Source organism: Odocoileus virginianus, chromosome 5 (genome assembly GCF_023699985.2).
Source record: "Odocoileus virginianus isolate 20LAN1187 ecotype Illinois chromosome 5, Ovbor_1.2, whole genome shotgun sequence".
NCBI lineage: Eukaryota > Metazoa > Chordata > Mammalia > Artiodactyla > Cervidae > Odocoileus > Odocoileus virginianus.
This window is the reverse complement of record NC_069678.1, coordinates 19,933,662-19,951,521: the sequence shown is the minus strand read 5'-3', so window position 1 is coordinate 19,951,521 and position 17,860 is coordinate 19,933,662. Positions and strand designations below refer to the sequence as shown.

The window sequence follows — 17,860 nt, the reverse complement described above, 5'->3', positions numbered from 1 at the left end:
AACTGTGTCTTTGAGACTTTTGTGTTCTCCATTCCATGTCAGAGACTTCTTTATACACAGGCCTCCAGGACCTATAAACTCCACCAAGTGCCCCTCACCAGGTTCAATACAGGGACCAGTGACTGGGGCAGTTTCTCTAGCTCCCTGGTCTTTCAACACAACCTACTATGTTACTTGAGAGACTCTCGCAGAAACTGTGCCACTGTTTGAGGGGAGATGGCTTTATATGGAGATAGGCGGTCACACCTGGAGGGCTGGTCCATCTGCCCTTCAGGCCAATGACGGGCAGCTTTGTAAGAAGAGATGTGTTCTGAGCAACGGACGGGACACTGTTTTCCATGCCTCTATGACTCAGGCCTGCCCTTCCTCATCAAAACAGAGCCTCTCAGACGCTTCCCAGCCCTAGCTTTTTGCAAGCCTAGGTGTCCTGTGCTGAATCAGAAGGTTTGAGACAGACTGACATACCACGTAGGACAGACGTTATTTAGACAGACCAAATATTAATAGCAGCTCATTTAATGAGTGTTTACTGTGTGTTATGTACTAGTCTGAGCTTACTGTATATATTTCTTTATTTAATCCTTACAACACTATGAGGTAAAAAATGATTATTATCACTAACTTGCATATGAGTAAATAAGGCTCAGAGAACTTTCTTCACCTGCTCAGGGCCAGACAACTGGTAGGTAATAGAGATAATATTTGAACTCAGCCAGTTTTGTTGCAATGCCATGCTCTTAACTGCTATAACTATATGCATCTTAGATAACTACATATAACTACTATATGTTGGAAGATCTGTCTGCAGAACTCAGTCTCTCCCAACTGAATGAACTTTACTGACTTCAGGTCTCGCTAAATTCACCCTTTCCCTTCCCTACATGTTGCCCAAAGTCTTCATGGATCCCCTTCTATAAATAAATAAAAAAGAAAACTCTTGCCCAAACCCCAGAACATAGATGTAAATACTATGAAATGGGAGAGGTGGTGAAAAGTGTGTCTAATGGTGAGATCTGGCTTCCCCAGTGGCTCAGAGGTTAAAGCGTATGCCTCCAATGCGGGAGACCCGGGTTCAATCCCTGGGTCGGGAAGATCCCCTGGAGAAGGAAATGGTAACCCACTCCAGTATTCTTGCCTGGAGAATCCCATGGATGGAGGAGCCTGGTGGGTTACAGTCCACGGGGTCGCAAAGAGTCAGACACAACTGAGCGACTTCACTTCACTTCCCTTCAAGCCTGAAAAGGGCTTCCCAGATGGCGCTAGTGGTAAAGAATCTACCTACCAATGCTGGAGATGCAGGAGACGTGGGTTTGATCCCTGGATAGGGAAGATCACCTGGAGGAGAGCATGGCAACCCACTCCAGTATTCATGCCGGGAGAATCCCATGGACAGAGGAGCCTGGCAGGCTACAAAGGGTTGCAAAGAGTTGTATGCAACTGAAGTGGCTTAGCACACATGCAAGTCTAAAGAGGAAGGAATGAAGCGAATACTCAGCAGATGAGAGAAGTGGTTTTGGAAGTAGGGTACCTTCCTGCAGGCTTGAAATCACTGACTACCCTGAAATTCATAACATCCCATGTTCATTTCTGCCCAGTTCCTAGGGTGGAGGGCTTACCTAGGGTGGCTTACCACCCACCACCGGAGGTGCTATTCAGTCCCAAGATGCTAAATAAAAAGACTAAGTGTATGAGTCATCCAGATTGGAGAGTATAGAAAAGTCAGGCAGAAAGAAAACAAGCTAAAACCCCTCCCCTGGATATCCCCACCTGTCCATGTGAGGGAGCCTTCCCTGTGTTTCCTCTTTCTCCCTGGGTTACACTGACAATGAGAAACCCACTGGGAAAAGAGCTAAGGAACCTGGAAAGACCAGCAGTGATTTATCCACAAATGGAGCCTTGCAAAGACTAACCAGCCAGTTAGGACCCATCAACAAATAAAATATTAACAGAATATCAACCGTGTGCAAGGCAATCTGGAGATAGGGAACTGTAGCCTTTTTGTTTGAAATCACTATAGTAACTAGAGTTGGAAATAGCAAACACTCAATGAAGTTGAAGTTTGCAACCCAGCGGCAGAGCCGATTTGGGAACTGGCTCTCCCAGGAGTAGAAAGCATCCTGCCTGAATCCTAGGAGAAGAGAAAACGGCCAACATTCAAGGGAAGGGAAATCTCAATCCTCAACCCACCAGGAGCTTGAATCTCAATTGAACGATCATCATTCCTCCTGCGCTCCTGGGAACTAGCTCCAACATCCGGAGCTAGAGTTAGCACAAACTGGCCGCATCTCTGAGATAATATTGTTCTTGGTTCCCTCTCTGTAGCTGGTCAAACCTCCTTGAGAACAGAGGAAACACTGTTTCCTTTTGACCAGATTAAAACCCTCTTACTCTCATAGGAAGGGCCGTGACTTTCACCACCGTGCAGGAACACAGTGCAGGGATGGAGCACCACAGGGAATGGCAGGCTGCAGGGAACAGGGGCTATGGAGCCAGGCTTTGCTTCCAGATGTAGGTCTGTACTTTCTAACTGGGTGACTTCATAAGTGAGCTGACCTTTATGAGCTTCCGTCTGTCAACTGTAGAAAGCAGTCAATGATATCCATCTCCTTAGGACTTTTTAAACTCCAAGGACCTCCTGAATGTTGCACATAATGTATCTGGCATCACAGAGTCGGTTCTCTAACATTGGGAACTGTTATTAATGTTATTTCCAAAATACAGGAGACCATACAAGAGTTTCCACTGGAGACTTTAGGTGTTGGCTAAGTAAACTACAAAATTACCCCTTTTCCTTTATTCAGCAAACATTAGAGAACTTGCTATGTGCTGAGTAAGTTAGGCTCCAGGGATAGAAAGATAAATAGATAGAAAAAAAGATAAGTGATACACTTTCCCATCTGTAAGGATTTCACAGGTTAGCAAGGAGAAAATGTTATATAAACTCATAAAAATAGTAGTGTGACAAGTGTGATGGAGGAAAATGCTGCATGAACATCAGGGGGAGCAATTAATTAAGTCGGCTGGAAACAGCTAGTGTGAGTCAGGATGGAATTACTGGGCTGAGCTGTCCTGCCCATTTCTCTTTGTGACTTGGAGCATGTGATTGGGAGTAAGGCATAAGGAGGGTTTCATGAGCCTTTAGGCCAAACAGATAAGTATTAGTAGAAATCATTTTTAAATGTTCACTTGCACTCCTACATGTATACACACACACACACATATTCCAACTTTCTCTCTCTAAAGCACACATTCAACTTAACTGTGCCCACACCTACCAATCAGCCCCCAGAATATGGTATCCCACCCGCCTGTCTCTACCTCTCCGCAATGCTAGGGCAGCCCTAGGACTTCTCTTAATAATACAGCCATCTCTGAAAGCCCTTCTTGTCCATGCTTTCAACTCCCACCTAATGTTATAACCCTTCCTGTCTGTGCTTATAGCTTTAGTCTCATTCTTTCTGATCTATCCTCTGTTCTACAGCCAAAGGGGATTTTTAAAAAATTCAAACCAGTGAGGTCTCTTCCCTGCTTAAAGAAGACTCCACTCCCACCACTAGCCCTAGCATGGCCTTTGAGGCCCTCCCTGGCCTTGCCTCTTCCAACGTCTCTGGCCTCCCACTGCCACTTTTATCCACTCATTCACTGACTATTAACTAAGTGCCTACTCTGTGCAACCCTTTGGCCCAGGCATATTTTCTTTGAAATGCACACTTCAGCAGGTCAACAACGTGTGGTTCCTTGAAAGCCCCAGCCTCTCTCCAGCCTGGTCCCTGGATCATGAGAAGTTGTTAAGAAATGCTTACTGAGTGAAGCAGTGTTTCCTCAGTTTCCAATCATGAGAACTTGGTTTGCACTGTTTATACCTCACTGTTAAAGTAGTTCTAGAACGGAAACTCCATATGGGTTTCCAATATTGAGATTATCTTTAGTAGGAATAATTGCAAGGTAATTAACAAATGGTAAGTTTTGTACAATATTCTCCACCAGAATATGAGTGAGGGGCAGACATAGGATTCAGATTCAGACTTCTGATGGAACTGTGTGTTCAGAAGAACTGGTGAGAACAAAAGTGGAATCATAGAAGCAGAAGGTAGAATGATGGTAGTCAGGGGCTGAGAGGAGGCGAACATGAGGAATTGTTATTTATGGTTATAGAGTTTCAGTTTTATAAGATGAAAGGAGCTTTGTAGATGGGTGGTAATAATGGTTGCACACTATATCTTTAATATCACTGAACTGTACACTTATAAATAGTCAAAATGATAGTTTTATATTATGTATATTTTATCACAATAAAGAAGAATTAGGGAAAGGGGAGACTTCTTGGTAAAGTAGTAAAGCAGAAGGGATGGTCTGCTCTCACCTAAAGTAAATGTCAAACTTAACCCAGTCCATTGATTACCTATGAAAGTACATTAATCCTCCTCTGAATTATTCATTCCTAGGGGACAGAGGGTCTGTTACTCATTCATTTTTTCCTTAATAATATTACTGAGTACGGAGTATGTTTCGAGTTCTGTGTTAAATGGTGGATAACCCCATCAGTAGGAACAGGAATCGCTGTTCTAGTAGAATTTACAAGGTGTGCTGAGTCCTGTGACAGAAACACCTGGCACCTGGGGGCTGAGGATAATAAAGGTAACTGCAAATAGGAAGGCCTTCCCCGAGACGCTGAAAGCTCAGAACTGAAGGACAAAAAGGAATCACCAGGAGAAAGGCAGGAGCAGAGGATGATGCTAGTTATTCTAGGCAAATAAAATAGCTTGCATAAAGGTTCTAAGTAGAAGAGAAATTAGCCTGTTAAAGAAGCCAAAATGAATCCAGAGTGGCTGGACTGGAGATGACCACAGAGAGTGGAAAGTACCCCACCATAAAAAGCTTCACAGCCATGGGCAAAAAACTGACTCATGTATCCCTCGAAACCCATATGTTGAAGCCATAACCCCTCATATGACAATATTTGGAGATAGGACATATAGGGAGGTTGTTAAAGTTGAGAGAGATCATAAGGGTGAGGTTCTGATCTGATAGGATTGGTGCCCTGAAAAGAAGAGAACCAGAAATCTCACTTTCTCTCTCTGCCACGTGTGAGAAGCCTGCTTCTGCAAGCAAGAAAGGAAGCTCCTACCAGAAACCTAACCCTGCTGGGCCTTGATTGTGGGTTTTCCAGCCTGCTGAAGTGTGGGGAAAATAAATTTCGGTTGTTTAAGCCACACAGTTTGTGGCATTCTATTATGGCGGCTCAAAGTGATTAACACACCATGGTTAGAAATTTGAGTTGTATACAAAAGAAATCTATAACATTTTTCAAGCAAGGGAATGACATGAACTAATTTGGGTTTTATAACAGCTTTTGCTGGCATTGGGGGAAAGATGAAGAGGAAGAAGCACCGAAAAGGAGAAAAGAAGAAGCTATTGCAGTCAGCTGGGTGAGTGGTGGTGGCAGCCTGAACTGGGATGCTGACACCAGACAAAGAATGGGGCAGATTTAAGATACCTTCTGGGGTTCCCAGGTGGTGTTAGTGGTAAAGAACCTGCCTGACAATGAAGGAAACATGAGAGACACAGGTTCCATCTCTAGGTCAAGAAGATCTCCTAGAGGAGGGCATGGCAATCCACTCCAGTATTCTTACCTGGAGAATCCTACAGAGAAGTGTGAAGGGCTACAGTCCATAGGGTTGCAAAGAGTTGGACACGACTAAAGCGACTCAGGACACATACAAGAGACATTCTAGAGAAAAAACAAGCGTTGTTGACAGCTCTCGTGCGGAAAGAGAAACCACAGAGGATGACTTTGTGAGTTTGGGCTTGACTAGCTGAGTGGATGGTGTTGTCATTTACCAAGTCTAGGAAGGAAAGAAGAGCAAAGAGTTTGGGAAAGAAATAAACTCAGTTTTGGACACATCAAGCTTAAAATATCTATGAGCAGTCCAGGTGGAGATATCAAGAGCTCTGATTGTTATGTGAATCTGGAGCTCAGAGGAGAGGTTGGGACTAGAGATCTAAATTGAAGAACAAAAGCATATAAACAGCTTTTAAAGTATGAGACCAGGGAGATGAAATATAGAGAACCTACATGTGTAAAAAGAGAAGATACATGTGCAAAAGGACCAGGATCCTTACTAAGACTGTTTCTACTCTACCAAGCTTCCTCTTTTTGCTTACATTTATAAATGGGGGGAACTAGATAAATATGTAGAATATATAGGCTAAAATGAACCTAGTAAGGTCCATAGGGAAAGACTGTCTTTCAGTGCCCGCCTTTTAAAAGCAGAGTGCTATAACTAGAGAAAGAAATGAAGAGAGACCTGAATTACTGAGAGTTCTTATAAAATAAATTATAGTTTAATTAAGGTCTGTGTTTGTTAAAAATGTAAAGCAATTCCTCTCTTTCTCTGATGATAGAGAAGTGATGGAATGATAGAAACACAGATAATCAGCTACTCACACACACACAAAATATAAGCTCCATGAATGTAAAATGTCTTTTCATCATGAAGATGAAATAAGTTACAAGAGAAACAAAAAGCCAGAGTTGCTCTAACATTAGTTCTTTCCTCTCCTGTTAGTGATTCACTGACAATTAATGCCGCCTTTAAATATTTCAGTCAAGAGAAATTGGTTTTATTTACACAAATACAAGGAGTTCTAACTGCCCTAGACCCAGCAAGATCCCTTGGAGATGAAACTGCACAATCTACAGGGAATATAATGAGGGTAATGCTCCCATATCCTTCTTGAGCCAGGGTCCCTCCCATGAAAACACCCACTGGCTCCCAAAAGCTGCCCTCTGAGAGGCTCCTTCTGTACACAAACTTTTTAAAGATGTATTAATTTTCTTTGAAAGTAGAGTTGGGGAAAGAATCGGGAAGTGCATTTGAGCTGACTGTAACATCTACAAAATTAACATCTTTATATTTAATTACAGAATGAAAATAGGCAATTAAAGCCCATAATTAAGATATACATAATGATGAAATTACACTGTCAAGAAAAATCCTAACTACATGCTGTGAACCTGAAATCCCCAACACCACCTCCCACTGTTATTTCCATCACAGAAACAATTTACAAGGGCTTATCTAAGGAAGGTTTCCCATGTTTCTGAGCAGATCCATTTCATAGCAACATATGTATGTGTGTATATATATATATTATGGTTAGTGGGATGGAAAGTTATTTTCTGGACAGTTCTCAAAATTACTCTTTCACCATCACACCATAAGTAAGGATTTGCCCAGGTCTTTTTCTTTCCAAGGGCTTCCCTGGTGGGCAGTGCGAGAGACCTGGATTCAATCCCTGGGTCGGGAAGATCCCCTGGAGAAGGGAAAGGCTCCAGTTCTCTTGCCTGGAGAATTCTTGTCTGGAGAATTCCATGGACAGAGGAACCTGGTGTGCCACAGTCCATGGGATCGCAAAGAGTCGGACACAACTGAGCAAGTAACACTTTCACTTTTTTTCTTTTTGGAGCATCAACAAAACATTGAGTCAATTGAGAAACAAAGAAAAGAATATATGTGAAACTATATATGTATGTGTGCATGTTTGTATAGTTTGGTACATATATACATATGTGTGTATGTGTGTATGTACATATGCATGTATTTACATATTTAGAGGTATATATGTTTGTGTGTTTGTGTATGTGAGAGAGAGTTTCTGGGAAATGTGAAGAAAAACAAGGGTATCATGTCTCATGTAGTATCATGTAGTTCAGGTCCAGCCACTAGTCTGTGGAATAGTTTGCAAACAATTTAGAAATATAATAGACAATGAGAGTTATAAAACCAAAGAGTTAAGGTACAAGAGAAAAAAACATGGAGAAACAAGGGGTCAGAGGACGTACCTGGATGGAAGGCTGATATTACGTCAGGCACTTTAATAAGCACTGCACATGTGCTGACTCATCTAATCTTCATTACAGCCTTCTGAGATGGGCATGACTCTTTTACAGGCAGAACAACCACAGCACAGTGGTTACTAACTTGCCAAGATACTAAGGGTAGGGCTAAGTGGCAGGTGTGACAGAGAGTCAAAGGTGACTAAGTTTTTGACCTAAATGAAAAAAGAATTATGATAAAATTTTCAGAGACCAAAAAGGGAAGAAAAAACAATGGCCTCGTTGAGTTCGTCCACAGATGTTGTGCCTTTGAAATGCCTGAGGGTTCCATGAGGAGGGGTCCATCATGCAGCTGGAAATTCCAGACAAGGACCTGAGCAAAAGGTCAGCCTAGAGGGGCTGATGGGAAAGAGGTCTGAAGAGAGGAGACAAGCCGGGAGGGTGGCTCAAGGAAGCCAAGAGAGAAGACACAGAGAGGAAAAGAGGGTCAGAGAAAGGACGTGAGTCCAAAGTAGTACAAGCGTCGATAATTAATCATCTCCTACTAGCGTCTCCCCTGACCTCAACCTCCACTAACTCCCTGCTTCTTCCATCATAACCCACATGCTTGGGACAAGATAACCCTGAGCGAGTGCTAAGGATAGGATCGTTGTTACTCATTGCAGCTGCAATCCACAGTAAGATCCAGTGAGATCTAAAAGCACAGGGATTGTCGCAGAGCCCAGGGGTGGAACTGGAGCAGAGAGGGAGACTCCAGAGATATATATGTATAATTATGACCATCTCGTTGATGTATGGCAGAGACCATCACAACAGTGTAAAGCAATTATCCTCCAATTAAAAAAAAAAAAGCACAGGGGTAGCATCCGCCTTGTTCACTACTCAGTTCTAAAAGTGCATAGCCTGGCACGAAATCATTATGGCCCGAGTCATGAAGGAATGAGCAGAGGACTGAAGAAAGCTCACAGATGGGAAGTAGTAGGCGTCAGCAAGCAGTGGAAACTCATTCCAGTCCGGTGCCGCTTCTGCCACACTCCACCGCCTCCCCTCCCCTCGCGGAGACCACTGCCCACAGTGTCAGGAGGTCGGCCCCCACGCAGAGTCTTCACGTGTCACAGAACATGTGTGTGCGCCATAGGGTGTGAGGGGCCAAGCCACGGCCACTCTCCCCTAACAGACCACACCCCTCACTCACTGTGAACCTCCTGGCACACGGATACAATATCAAATCCAGCATTTCAACCGCCGTAACAAGCATCAAATGTGTACCCAGGCCAAAGCAAAAAGCACCATCCCACCCTCTGGCCCCATGGAACTTGTACCAGGATCAAATCACTGAAATTAGTGTGCTGGCTCCTCAGCTAACATAACCACTCACTTCTGGCAAATCAGAGAGGAACCACTTTCCCTTCCAGACCAGGCAAGCCTTTGAGCATCAGCAGATGACAGAAGAAGCTCAGGGAAATTTGCACTTTGGGTTAAAGCAACTAAAGTCAGAGTGGGCATTAATGCTGAACTCAGTCAATATCACCAAAAGTATTCCAGTGGATATTAGCTATACTGTTGAAGCCTTGAAAACACCCACAGACTGGATCCTGGCTTTGAAGTGGGATGAAAATGATTCCTCCTTTTCAGTGAAAACCTGGATCAAAGCATCAAGAGGTTCAGGGTTTGGCGAGACCTGGCAGGTGGGGGGACAGCGGAGCCATCCCAGCGTGGCTTTGGTGCCACTCCCAGGGGTGGGCATTCACGAAGGACTCCCTGGGTTGGGGGTGTGGCTATGGGGACACAGCAGTGGCAGAGGTGGCAGCAGCCTCGTTCCCCCGCTGTCTGGCGCTGGACCCTCCAGGAGCCAGAATGGGAGTGGGGAAGGAAGAGAAGCAAAACGGAGCTGTTTCAGGGTAGATGAGATGGCTCCGCTCCTGAGCCACAGGGGAAAATCTGCTAAGCATCCCTGGAGCTGTTGGAGGAGATTTTAATGCCATGAAAAGAGAAACAGCTGGTGGTTCTCTAATTGAGGATGCAGTCAGAAGCTTTATTATTATTATTATTATTATTATTATTATTATTATTATTTGCTGTTTTAGTAGTTCAATGTGTATCCTCACCAGCCTAAAGAAACACAGGTATAGCAAGAGAAGAATGTCGAACGATCACAGTAAACACCAATACTATGGCAAGGACCCTGTAGAAGCCTGAAGCACTCTGCCAAGCCTAAAGGCCCAGTGGCCCTATATTGCTGCTCTAACAGAGTATCACAAACTTAGTGGCTCAGAACAAGATGAATTGATTATCCTGAGGTCAGAGGTCCTAAGGTTGATGTATTGGCAGAGCTGTCTTCCTTCTGGAGGCTCTAGGGGAGAGTCTGTTTTCTTGCCCTTTCCAGCATCCCCAGGCTGTCTGCATTCCTGGGCCTGTGGTCAGCAGCATACCATCCTCTCCTCTCTGGCCCCTGCTTCTGTCTTTACATCTCCTCTCTTTTACTCTGATCTTCCTGAGTCCCTCTTTCAAGGACCCTTGTGACTACATCAGGTCCACCCAGATAATCCAGCAAAACGTCTCCATTTCAAGGTCCTTAACCTTAATTAATCATATCTGCAAAATCCCTTTTATCACATAAGGTAACAAATCCACAGATTCCAGGAATTAGGACATGGACAACTTTGGGGGGGGATCAGTCAGCCTACCACAAGCCTCTTGAAATTTCCCACTAGATTACCTCTGTCCTCAGCCATCCCAGGCCAGCATCCAGGCAGAGCTGCCTCCGGCTCCTTGTGGCTGGTCCACAGTGCTCGGCTTCAGGGTCACACTAGATCGGCACCCAGACGAGCTCTCTGCCAGTAGGACTCCCCTACGCTCCTTGGGTGTCTTAGAGTTTACACAGAAGTCTTCCATTCTCTCTTTTTCTGTGATCAATTGCATGAGGCGAGAGGAGATTCAACTCCTTCACAGACAAGATACAGAAGGGTTCACCACTGAGCTTAAGGCCACACATTCAGAAAGCAGTCAAGTGCAGCTCAGAGGCCTGCCTCTCCGCTCCAAGTCAGCATACATTTTGCTGCCTGCATGATACCCTGGGTGAAGGCGGACTGCAAAGTGGCATCTTCAGTAAGGAATCACACAGTGGAAAACTTTACAGCTATTTCACTTCATTCCTCTTGACCCATGAGCCATCTACAAGGCCACACCCCACCGTCACACACACACACACATTCCTATTACAGCATCACACCCAAGCCCTCATACACTCACAGAATCAAAATTGAGAAGGACAATGGGCTTCCTCCAACCTAGGAGATCCTAACCTTTTTTTGTGCCCTGGATCATTACGCAGTCTGGTGAAGCTTCTGAGTGTTTTCCAGGAATAATGTTTAATGCATAAAATAAAGAGCATAGGATTAGAAACAAAACTAATGGTACTAGTTATAAAATATTTGAAATATGGTTATCAAAATATTTTAAAATGTATAGTAGAATAATAGATCTTATTAATCCATTAAATAATAAGATCTAGTCAATGATCTAATAACACTATAGTTTCAAAGGGGTGATGAGTATTTATAATATTTTGAGATAGCTGATAAAATTATGTGACAGAAAAATACTATTAATTTCTACTAATTGGAAGAAATGTTACATTTTGGTTAGAGTTTAGAAAAATAGAGGATTTTTTTTCCTATCAAGGTTATAGAACACTCCCTTCCAAGATCTACCCAGAGAATTCATGTCTGAACCTCAGATTTCAGAATCTTTATTTCAGCCCCTTCTCCTGCCTCAAGATAATCATGAAATGTCAAGCATTTAAACAAATTTAAATTTTCAACAGGAATGGAAAGTCCACAAACGCCTTTAGTCTCTTCGTTCACATTCTGGGACTTCATTCTTCAGACATTTTCTAAAATTATATATTTATTTAGTTTCTACTCTTCTTAGTTTATAGTGAGGGATAAACTGAATTAAAATAAATTTGATTTTATCTTTATACTATAAAAAATGCTTACAAAGCAAATCAATTACTTCTACAAACAAGATTGCAGGGAGAACTTTAGCCTTTTTGAAAAAAGCCATCTCTTTCCAAGCTCTTAAAAAGTTCTTTAATAGTGTAATGAATGTATCAACAATGCAGATGTTCATGACAACTGGTTTCTATCTGACTTGCTCCTTCACTGGTGCCAGCACAATTTGCTGACCATGCTTCCTGCGTGTTCAGGTCAAATGTACTCATACAGAAAACAGCCTATGTACAGAACTATCTCCAAATGGGCTAGTGGTCCTCAACCAAAAGCAGAAAAAATATGTAGGACATTTCAAACCCAAGTAAACAGAATCTCATTCTTAAGAAAGAATTACTGCATTAGAAGTGAAATAATGCTCTTAAAGGGATCTATCCCTGTGCCTGGTATGTAATAAGCACTCAAACATTAGCTATTATTATTGAACTGTTAATTTATTGGTACATTTAGTGATTATATAATATGGATTAGTGATCCAATAATCAAAATAGCTAATATTATTAAATATTATTGCTATACAACGGATTGTTCCTACACTTTTATGTTTGTTCCTATACTTTATGATTGTTCCTACACTTTATAGGATGTTAGTAACAATGTTCACTAAAGGACTATGCCACATTTATGTTTCAGAACTTGGCTTTGATGTGTCTGAAACATGAGAGAAAACAGACTTGGTTCCCTTGCACATCTATCTCAACTTAAAATTCAAATGATATCCAATGAACCCCATGGTTTCATCCTCTTCTGGCAGGTCTCAGAGGCATAATCATATTTCATGAATAAAAAGTCATAATGCTAGGTCTGACAGAAGATTTTTTTCCCCCTAGTTTATGCATTTATGTGAAGAAACTCTCTAAAAGTTATCACATTCAGTTATACCCATAATAAATTAGAAAATTGCTTTTATGGAGAAAATTTAAAAATCAACAACAGAAAGATAAAATTGAGCAAAAAGATTTTCCAATCATCATCATTTGAATATCTGAAATCAGGACTACCCTTAAAAATCCTGCACCCGTTGGTCACCACATCCACTAGCAGAAGTTAGAGCATATGTACCCCCAAAGAAACCAAACTGTATATCCTTAAATATTTTCTTAGGTATTTAAATCATGGCAGATGTTGGCCCATGCCTTGGCTGCCAGATTCCTACAAACAGAAAATATGCTTCTGCTGCATCTATGTTAAACCAAACCCACCACTGTTAATTAATAGTGTCGTAGGTCAAATTGTGTCACCCCAGGAGGAAGTCCTAACTCCTAGTACCTATAAACACGGCCTTATTTGGAAATAGAATCTTCGCAGATGTTATCAAGTTAAATTGAGGTTATACTAGATGAGGGCGTCATCCAATGACTAGTGTCTTTATAAGAGCACGGAGAGGAGATTCAGACACAGAGGCATAGACACACACTGGGAAGAAGATAATGCAGGAGGCACCAGGAGCTAGAGGAGGCCAGGAGGATGGCTCCCTACAGCCCTTAGATGGGGCATGGCTCTGCTGACACCTTCTTGGCCAGAACTTCTAGCCTCCGGAACGATGCATTATTAATGCATTAACAGTGCATCAAGGATGCAATAATAAATTTCTGTTGCTGTAAGCCAGCCAGTTTCTGGCAATTTGTTAATTCAACCCCAGGAAGCAAATAGAAACAGTTAAATCTACTTATTCTTTTTTTCAGAGGTATTTTTTTCCATAAATCATGGCCTAATGTCTGATATGTCTAACATTCATGTGCTTAACCAAAGCTTTTACATGACAAAGATGAGCTTGGAGCTCCACTGCTGCTGTATTGCAATATCACATTGAAGTATTATTTCTCTTTATCACTGAGGTTTTAGTGCCCTTTTAAAGTTTTAAAGGCCTCCCTGCTTCACCCTGTCTCCAGCCCTGTTTCCCTAAGCCTTTTCCCACTGTATCCATCAGTTTGCATTTTTCCGGGCTGAATTGTTCTCCTTCCTGTCAGCACCACGACAGTGTTGATGCCTGTGAAATAATTCTTGGTCTCCAGTGACTCTAAAAATTGAGTGCATCTGTGAATTTTAATAACATGCTGGATATTTCCAGCAGATAGTGGAGGAAGATGTCAATTAAGGCCAATCCTAACCAGATGCCTACAGGCCCTTTCTAGATACTTCCCTGGGGTAGGGTGGGGTGATGGTGGGATAGTATCATTGTTGAGATTGTTGAGACATCCTTTGTAATTTTTCCACTACATTTCTGCAACCTAAGCTTTCTTCACCATTTCAATGCCATCCTGAGAATATTTCAAAAGAGGTGATGGGAAAGAAATCCAACAAAGAAGGGATATGTGTATATGTATAGCTAATTCACTTTGCTGTGCATAAAGATATGCCTATGCAACTTTGGAAAAGTATCAGGAAGGATGAGCATCAGACCTTAAATGTTACAGAAAGTAGCTATCTCTGGGGAATTAAAAGAAATGGCTGAGAAGGGAAATTTTACTTCTCACTTCGTATCATTCTTAAATGATGGGATTATGGGTTGTGTTTCCTGAATGATTTTGAGGTTTTTTAATTTTAAAATATTTGAGGAAAAACAGTGCTACAAAAGTGCCTGCTATTGAGTTGCAACAATGTGCCACATGTATATACTCTCCTTACAGTACACATTTTCCATCAGTAACCAACACACACACACACACACACACACACACACACACACATCACACCTTTTCAACAGCTGGGGAAACTACCGTCACAGAGAGGAAGGCACTTCCCCAAGGTTACATAACCAGTAAATCAGAGCAAGGACACATTCACCGCTCTGATTATAACCCTGTACTCTTTCCATAGTTCACACTGCTCCTACTACCATCAGATTCTCTGTCCTGCATTTGTTCACTCATGCGTTCCACTAACACATGCCAATGCCTACCTGTGTTTAGCACCACACTTCGTTCCAAAAAAAGCTGCAAAGATGAACAAGGCAGAATGCCTGCCCTTTAACGGTTCACAGTCTCTTCTGCTATTTATAAGAAACAGAAGGAAGAAGAAGGCTCCACAGGCGGAGAGTAAACAGCAGGGAACTGTCCATCTGCCGTGGCTATGCTTGTGAGGTTAAGTCAGAAGAGCACTCTGACCCCCTCCTTCTAAAAGTGCCCTTTTGCACTGGAACAGGGCAAAGATGCTCTTGATATTGGAGCGTATCTTTGGTTATCTCAACCAAACTCTTATTTTTGTCCCATGTGAGCACAGAGGAAGAGGGGAAGAAGGAGGGGAGCAAAGTACCTGTAGAAACTTGAAGAGAGTGAAGGACTCTGGTTGTGGTATAAATTATACATGGACCTGAAGGTTAGACTAACGGTTGATAGAAGGGGGATATACCCTCTGATTGCTGTTGTTGTTCAGGATCCTATGAAGTTCATTTTTATATGCTGGTGAAAAAAAAAAAATTGCTCTGACTCAAAACAAAGAAACACAGACTTACTGTGGGCTCATAGGTAATTTTTCTAAGGATTTTCAGAAATGTTATAGTCTAAATATTGTAAATAACTCTCTCCCCTTATATAAGTGGGGGGTCACATGTTGGGCTCTATTGGACCCTGATGGACATGTAGACACTGCTATATTTAAAATGGGTAACTAACAAGGACCTATTGTATAGCACAGGGAACTCTGCTCAACATTCTGTAACAACCTAATTGAGGAAAGAATTTGAAAAAGAACAGGTAAATGTGCATGTATAACTGGATCACTGTTGTGCAGCTGAAACGGACACAACATTGTCAGTCAGCTATACTCCAATATAAAATAAAAACTTTAAAAAGGATTTAGAGAAGTATGCAACTTCACCTCAAGTTCACTTAATTCGTTTTCTTTCCCTGGAGTTAAAATTTTTTCAAATAATAGTGCATTTTATATCCTTGGCATGTACCATGGTTTGATAAGAGGCAGTAAATATAAGTGGCAAGGGATTGGTATGCAGAGTCACTGTGAATTGGAACTTCTTGGGACATATCATGAAGGACAAGGACCAGTGAACTGGGAAGTGTAGAATCTGCCGGGTGCAGAGGAGGGCCGTGGGCACTTAAGGCAGCTGTCGCTGTGGGAGACGAGGTGCAGATACACGAATGAGCACACCTAGGACCACAAGGGAACAGGGCCTGCCAGGCTCTTGAGATGCAAGTAACCCTGGCAACCATCTGTGACCCTCCCTCCTGTCACAGGTTGCCACCTGAGGTTCAGAGAGGTGCAGTGGTCTGTAAACACCACGCAGCAATCAGCCTGGTCACCTGAACAAGGTCCCTGCTCTGCTTGGCTATTTAATACGTGCTCTGTGAACATGTCCCCATAAGAAGTACAGGTTCAGAAGTGGGAAGGTGGGGACCCGAACAAGAAATAAGGAGTCCGAGAGGGGTTCTGACTTGAGCAGAAAATACACGTAGGAATAAATGAGTCATAGGATGAAATGCACAGCATGGGGAATATAGTTAACAACACTGTAACATCTTTATAGGATAACAGGTGGTAACTAGACTTATCATGATGATCATTTTGCAATGAATAGGAAGATCAAGTCACTGTGTTGTAAATCCAGAAATAACATAACATTGCAGGTCAATTATAATTCAATAATACTAATTAATAATTAATTAAAATACATGTAGGAAGCTGATGAGAAGTTAGAGAGATCAGATGGGGTTTGGGGCTGATAGCCCTTGAATACCATATCAAAGTGTCTCATACCTTTTTTTTCCCAGGAAGGTAACAGAGAATTACCACATATTGGAACAGAGCTCAAATAGCAAATTCACTATTTTTTTATCCCCAGAAACAGACTAACCTGTGAGGAGGAAGGAAAAGATCTTCCTGAGAGTAAAAATAATCTCACAAAAGATCTTCCTGAGGATAAAAATAATCTCAGAATCCCAGGGAAGGAAAGAGGAGGGTACCTAGATTTTTCACACATTCTCTCTGAAAAGAACAAATACTTTCACAGTATCTTCGTTTTAAAAAAATTACATACCTTCTTTTCTTTTTCTGATGTAATGTATACATATTAATTATTTATGAACTTTCAATTGTATGAAGAACCAAAAACAATCCCTATAATCTCCTCATGGTTAGTCTTTTAGTATATTTACTTTAAAGGTTTGATTTTTTGTGCATTTTTACATAACTGATCTCATACTCTTATTTGACTGTATAACTTCTAATTTTTCTTAATATGACATAAATTCCTTTCAATGGTATTCAATAAACACCTACGATTAAAATTCTCAAACCTATCATTTCAAAGGTTTAAAACCTATACACTTACCCATACCCTAATGGCCACTTAGATTATTTCTTTTTTGTACCTAATGCTTCATTTTTGTGTTTATATTTTTTCCCTTTCAGTATGTTTACTGAGAACAGATTCATAAAAATTAAACTCCTACATCAAATAGCACGGACATTTTTAAGGTCATTCATATATCTGACTGAATTGACATAATTCTGGAGTATACACAGAATTATTATTTTTACATATATAGAATTGCTAGAGTTTTTAGTTGGATGAAAGTGGTTTCTCCTTTTTACTGGCTTTTCTCCAATTACAAAAATATTTCATATTTGAAGAAAAGGACACTCTCCATAATGTTAGACTGCTGGGACTGGGGATAGGGCAGGGGATGCTTACATGAAATTTAATGTCTCCCCACCCTTGGGCATTTTTTACAATGCTGCTTTCTCCTGTCTTCTGATCAGGGCTACATGACCCTCCATTTCTTCATCAACTACCCCACCCAGGTCCTCTGCCAGGCTCTCAGATTCTTGGATATGATCCGTCCTATGATTTATCAAGGGAGATTTCATCTTGCATTTCCTGGTAAAGAGGCCAAGTTCACACAAAGAGGCTTCTGCACCCTTGCCCAGGGCTTTGGAAAGTGAAGTTTTGCAACAAAAAGATTTGTGGTGCATTCCTGATCTTCACAGTCTGTGTGTTTCTCATTATCTTCCCTTGGATACAGTCACTGGCTTTCGTTCCAAAGGCACC

General features: G+C 41.8%; 1 protein-coding gene across 5 annotated transcripts in view; it reads right to left on the bottom strand.

Annotated features, from left to right (window-relative positions):
- The window catches only part of DDR2 (discoidin domain receptor tyrosine kinase 2), a 171,658-nt gene that overhangs the window by 118,158 nt on the left and 35,640 nt on the right, over nt 1-17,860 (bottom strand). The gene's annotated exons all lie outside the window — the stretch shown is intronic.